The sequence below is a fragment of the Symphalangus syndactylus genome, chromosome 10 (assembly GCF_028878055.3).
Source record: "Symphalangus syndactylus isolate Jambi chromosome 10, NHGRI_mSymSyn1-v2.1_pri, whole genome shotgun sequence".
In the NCBI taxonomy this organism is placed as follows: Eukaryota; Metazoa; Chordata; class Mammalia; order Primates; family Hylobatidae; genus Symphalangus; species Symphalangus syndactylus.
The window spans coordinates 69,245,302-69,251,908 of record NC_072432.2 but is presented as its reverse complement, the minus strand read 5'-3'; positions in this window follow the sequence as shown (position 1 = coordinate 69,251,908).

Below are 6,607 nucleotides of genomic sequence, written 5' to 3'. Positions count from 1 at the left end.
GGGATATGTCACAGGCCATTACTGACTCATATTTGGCTCAGAATAAACCTCTGTAAATATTTTAAAGTGTTTGACTCTTTTCATCAATAACAACTTGACACTTGAACATGTGGGGCCTCAGACAAAACTCAGGACACCATAAAACTTGCCTGAACTTGAAGCTAAGGTAGCAACAGAGGCCCACTGAATGCCTCTCCAATTTTGAGCTTCTTCTCCAGTGGAACTGGTGAGTCTTCTTGAGCCCTGGTTTATAGTACTTGGTTTATTCTGAACATTTTTTTCTTTTTTTCTCCTTGGAGGTTGTCTTTTAGAATCCTAATTATACTTCAGGAGTTCATTCTAATGGGTCCTCTCCATTGCCTTTTCTCCCAAAGATAAACTCAAATGGTTTCTCTGCACTTTTGCATGAGAAGCTGAACTATTATTTTCATAGATAAATGAGAGACCAGAGACTGAACTCCTCAGCACTGAAGAGAAAGGGCATTTTGCTCCTCCCAGCCAAGGGGGCCCACTTGGAATGTCTGGGGTGTTAAAACTTCATGATGTATAGTGGCCAAACAGAGAACCCCCCAACACGAGTTTTAAAAAAGCTCATCTAGAAAATGCATTTAAGAGCTGATCACTCAGTGTTTTGAGCCCTCATGGAGGTGATAGATGTCTGGAGAGAAAAATTAATGAGAGAAGAAAAAATAAGGAACAAATTAGGCAAATAGTTAGGACAAGTTTCTTGGTAGAAGTCCTCTCCCAAAAAATAACAGTGTGGAAGAAATCAAGCTGCAAGCGCAGATAAGGAAGCAAAGTCCAAAGCCTTTGTCTTCTGTGCAACAAGTGAGCTCCGCCTATACATGGTGGCCTTCAGTGACCGCATACCTTTCATTTTCAGGCATACTCGTATAAAGGAACTTGCACAGAGTGCTTGCCTAAGACAGACCTGTAGCTGTATACATAAAGAAAGTTACACAGAACCAGACACATCTGTAGTGACACATACCAAATAAGCAAAATAAAACAACATTCAGTAACTCAGGCTAAGGACTTGCATGCACACTAGAGGGAAGAAGTGGAGCTAATGGGAATTTGTATATATGCAAATAAGACATCCAATCCTAACCAGTTTTTCATGTCTTATGCAAATGAAACACTCTGCCCCATTAGCTTTTTTTTTAAATAAAAGTCTTTGCATTCAACTGTGAAAGGACAACCCTTTCAAGAACTCCTGGTAATACCTCAAACAACAAAACTGCTCCAGTGACCCTAGTCTGCTTTACTGTAAAAAGTAAAGTAGAGGTGCCTCTTCAAAGACTTTCCTCCTCATCTAATTGAGAATAAATAGTAACTTCTCTTAGAAGCAAAATTTATTCAAAGACCTGTGCTAACATTCTTAAATATACACTAGCCATAATAAAGAAATCAATGTACTTTATGTTCTTAGCTCCCACAATGTAGTCTAAATATTTGCCCTGGCATGCTTGCACTGGTCCAAGAAAGCATTAGGTCATAGACTTGTCCTCTTGCTTATTTGAAGGTGTTTTTACTTTTCTCAGCATTCCACAAGTTACTTCCACCTTCCTTTGTTCTCCTCTGCCTTTGCCTCTTTTAAAAAGTTTTAAGTTGCTAGCCAATCAGGACAAACAAAGAATATGAGGTCCTATTCCTTCCAGTAGAAACCGGACACAGCAGTAAGGTGGATGCATCAAGTTATAAATGACCCTGTATCCTTTGTTTGGTGTACTTTCATGACTAAACTGCTGGTGAGTGCACCCTTTCTGCAGAAAGTTAAAAAAAAATGGCCTCACTGAAGAAATTTATGTTCAAGTGGTATTTCTTTTCTTTATCACACTGAAGAACAGACATTTCAAAGATTCACTAAGACATGTAAGAAGGCAGAAACAACTCAACGTTAAAACATGTGGAGTCTCACTTACAATCAGCACACATTGATGCACCACACAAAAAACCCTAGGCCACAGCTTGGTTCCTCCTTTTAAGAAAAAAGTGGGAAAATATATAAGAATGAGGAAAGACAAGGACAAAACTCTTTTGGGGCAATTTTTTGGTTTCATGCGGCTCCCATTTGCAAGCATTTGTGTAAAATGGAGAAGTTTGGGGGCCTTCCCCATCTAATTATTTAGGACCACCCCCTTAGTGCTGTCTTGTCATAGAGTTTTCAGAAGATCTGGTTGTTTAAAAGTGTGTAGCAGCTCCCCTCCACCTTCCTCCTGCTCCAGTCAGGTAGAACATGTTGGCTTCCCCTTCACCTTCTCATGATTATAAGTTTCCTGAGGTCTCCTCAGCCATAGTACCCATACAGCCTGGGGAACTGTGAGTAATTTAAGCCTCTTTTTTTCATAAATTACCCAATCTCGAGTAGTTCTTTATAGCAACATAAGAACCAATGTGAGAATAAAGTAATACAGAAGATGTGAGAACAATGTGACAGCAAACTAATATAGAAAACTAGAGAGGTGGGGCATTGTTATAAAGATACCTGAAGATGTGGAAGCAGCTTTGGAGCTTCGTAATGGGCAGAGGTTGGAAAAGTTTGGAGGGCTCCTAAAAAGACAGGTAGATGAGGAAAAGACAGGCAGATCCTCAGGGCCAGAGATGCCCAAAGCCTTGAGAGCCCTCCCATTGCACTGGTGTGCCCTGGATGTGAGACATAGAGTCAAAGGAAATTATTTTGGAGCTTTAAGACTTAATGAGGGCCCTGCTGGGTTTAGGACTTGCCTGGGGCCTGTAGCCCCTTTATTCTGGTCAATTTTTTCCTTTCAAAATGGGAGCATTCACTCAGTTGCTGTATCCCCACTGGCTCTTGGAAGTAACTCTCTTGTTTTTTATTCTCCAAGCTTGTAAGTGGAAGGGACTTGCCTTGTCTCAGATGATATTTACTATTTGGACATTTTGGGTAGTGCTGAGATGTGTTAAGACTTTGGGAGACTGTGGAGAAGGCGTGATTTTGTTTTAAAATGTGAGAAGGACATGAGATTTGGGAGGGTTCAGGGCTAGAATGATACAGTTTGGCTCTATGTTCTCACCCAAATCTCATGTTAAATTGTGATATGTTTCGGCTGTGTCACTATCCAAATCATATCTTGAATTGTATTTCCCATAATCCTCATGTGTTTTGGGAGGGACCCAGTGGGAGGTAATTTAATCATGGGGGTGGTTATTCCTATGCTGCTATTCTCATGATAGTGTGTGAGTTCTCATGAGATCTGATGGTTTTATAAGGGGCTTTTCCTCCTTTTGCTCAAAGGACATGTTTGCTTCACCTTCCCCCATGATGGTAAGTTTCCTGAGGCCAAGCCAGCCATGCTGAACTGTGAGTCCATTGAACTTTTTTTCTGTATAATTTACCCAGTTTTGGGTATGTCTTTATTAGCAGTGTGAGAATTAACTATTACAAATGGTTTTCTTCAGTGCTAGAGGTGGAGGCTGGTAGGAGGTGATTGAATCATGGGGGTGATTTCTAATGTTTTTGCACCATCTTCCTAGTGTTGTCTTGTGATGCAGCTCTCATGAGATCTGGTTGTTTAAAAGGGTGTATTACCAAACCCCATCTTCATGCTGCTCCAGGAACGTAGGATGTGTTGGCTTCCACTTCACCTTCTTGCATGATTATAAGTTTTTTTAGGCCTCTTCAGTCATGCTACCTATACACCCTGTGGAATGTGAGTCAATTAAACCTCTTTTCTTCATAAATTACCGCGTCTCAGATAGTTCTTTATAACTATGTGATCATGGAGTATCAGACTTTCTAGGGCTCCAGATAGTTACATATTATGTTCTGTTTTGCACATTTTAAACTGATGGCCAAATTACACTAAGTGAAAATTTAGACCCAAGGCTTACATGTAACTAGAAAGTTTTCATGTTCTCTATTTTTCTATTTTTTTCTACCTGCTTTAAGTCTACTGCTAGTTTTCTACTGAGAAAAAAAAAATCACTTTTTGGCTAGAACCATTTTTTTATTATTATTATTATTATTTGTAAACCAGTGCGTTTGTATCAATATCTCATGTCTGGAGTTCTAAAGTAAAAGCTCTAGAATCTTCGCATGAGAGTGTTTATGTCTGTTTATCTGTACATACGTGTATTTTTTATGTGTTATAGCTAGAAGAAACCAAATAAAATTAAAGTGAAGGAGATCTCAGAAATTAATGAAATAATAAGCCTAACGGCTTTTCGAGTCCATGTGACTTAAGTAAAATTTTTAATGAAAAAGTTAGCTTTGAAATTATTGGTAAACTAATATTAGAGATGTCTTAAGAATTGTTAGCATTTTTCTTTCCACTTATTGATCAAGTGGTTTCATACTTATTCTTGCCAAATATTTTTGTTTCCTGCCAAATATTGTAAGGTACCAAAAATTGGCATAAGGTTTATAAAACTATGAACCCAGCACCAAACTAAATGATCTTTGTTTGTGTAATTTTTCGTAAAGAAGACATTTAATATTATTGGCTTAATGAGAGCAACTAAATCCTGAGTTATTGCAAAAATACCCATATATTTAACCTTAAGTTTGTTAGGTAAATACCTGAAATTCATAGGGTATAAAAATAGTTAAAAAAAATAACTAAAGGATGACTGTTATATTTTTTATAAATAATCTAGGCAAACTATTAAATAAATTTATTATATGACTATAACAAAATGAAAGTCATATAATTTGGAATCTAAAGCTATATAAAATAATAGATATTTTTTAAATGTATGGGTAACTTTTGATTTCAAAAATCATAAGGAAACTTTAAAAAATATTTTCTTATTAAAAGACAATTATTTTCTAGTTCAACAGTTATTTAAAGTGTGTATATTATACAAGGCAGAAGAAACTAGGGAACAAGAGATATTTAAAGAAACATACATATAAAAAGGTACCTTTGGTAAGGAAGATTACAAGAAAACAATTCTTGTATTGTAAATTTTTGTTCTAAAATAAAATAACAGGTTGTTGAAAAAGATGGATGTTTAAGACAAACCCCAAAGCCAAGTATGTTATGAATAATCTGTGTAAGTCACAGTAAGTTTAGTAAAATGAAATTTATTTTAAATACATATATGAAATATATATGAGTAAGTTGGCTATAATTAAAAAAGATTATAATAGTCTTTATGGTAATTGGACTTTAATATTAAAATTAAACTAATACAAAACTAATGAATTGGTTATAAAAATTATATTAAAATATTGAGTTAATGCAAGAATATTTCATTTTTTAAACTGTGTAATCTGATTAGTAGAAGTTTAGTTTCTGCTGTATCCTGCTGCTTCAGCTCTTCCTTCCTTTTGAGAAGGCCTGGGATGGTAACTGTCTCCTTAAACTTTTGTTAAATCCTGTAACATTTCTTTTTATTCATAGTCTGAAGTAAGGGAGACAGTTTTTGAAAACAGGCAAATGAAAAACAGTTTTTGGATCTGCCTGCCCAGACCAGCTCAGTTGTGGAGACCCTTACCCAGCAGCACTAGAGGAATTAAAGACACAAACACACAGAAATATAGTGTGTGGAGTGGGAAATCAGGGGTCTCAAAGGATTCAGAGCTGAGAACCTGGAACAGAGACTTACCCACATATTTATTGACAGCAAGCCGGTGATAAGATTTACTAAAAGTATTCCTTATGTGAAATAAAGGAATGGGCCAAAACAAAGGGATGGGCTCTGGCTACTTATCTGCAGCAGGAACATGTCCTTAAGGCACAGATCGCTCATGCTATTATGCGTGCTTTAAGAACGCCTTAAGCACTTTTCTGCCCTGGGTGGGCCAGGTGTTCCTTGCCCTCATTCCAGTAAACTGATAACCTTCCAGTGTGGGTGTCATGGCTATCACAAGCATGTCACAATGCTGCAGAGACTTTGTCTATGGCCAATTTTGGGGTTAGTTTATGGCCAGATTGGGGGGCTTGTTTCCAACATCTGCCTTTGTCTGTATCTCTGTTATATTTATATATTACTTGTGTCATGTGGAAGTGATATTTCAATATCAAAATATATGAAAGAGCTCTAATCAATTGACTTAAAGAAAAGTTAAATGCTTATCACACTAATAAAAGCTAGCTTGGATACCTTTGAGTTCACATGACTATAGTAATATTTGGTAACATTAATTTGGAAAATTTAATCTCAAAATTCTCTCTAATAGTATAAAATCTGAGTCATGTTATATTAAATTAAGTAACCCTCAGTATGGTCACTGAAAATTTATGTTACTGAGAGTTAAAATAGTTGTAGAATACAAAGGTTTTTTTGGGTGAGGTTTATAAAAACAGAAGGATTGGTCAGGTGTGGTGGCTCACACCTGTAATCCCAGCACCCTGGGAGGCCAAGGCGGGTGGATCATGACATCAGGAGATTGAGACCATCATGGCTAACACGGTGAAACCCCATCTCTACCAAAAAAAGATACAAAAAATTAGCTGAGCATGGTGGCAGGCACCTGTAGTCCCAGCTACTCGGGAGGTTGAGGCAGGAGAGTGGCGTGAACCTGGGAGGCAGAGCTTGCAGTGAGCCAAGATCGTGCCACTGCACTCTAGCCAGGGAGACAGAGAGAGATTCCATCTCAAGAAAAAAAAAATGCAGGGTGTAGATAGATAGATAGATAGAT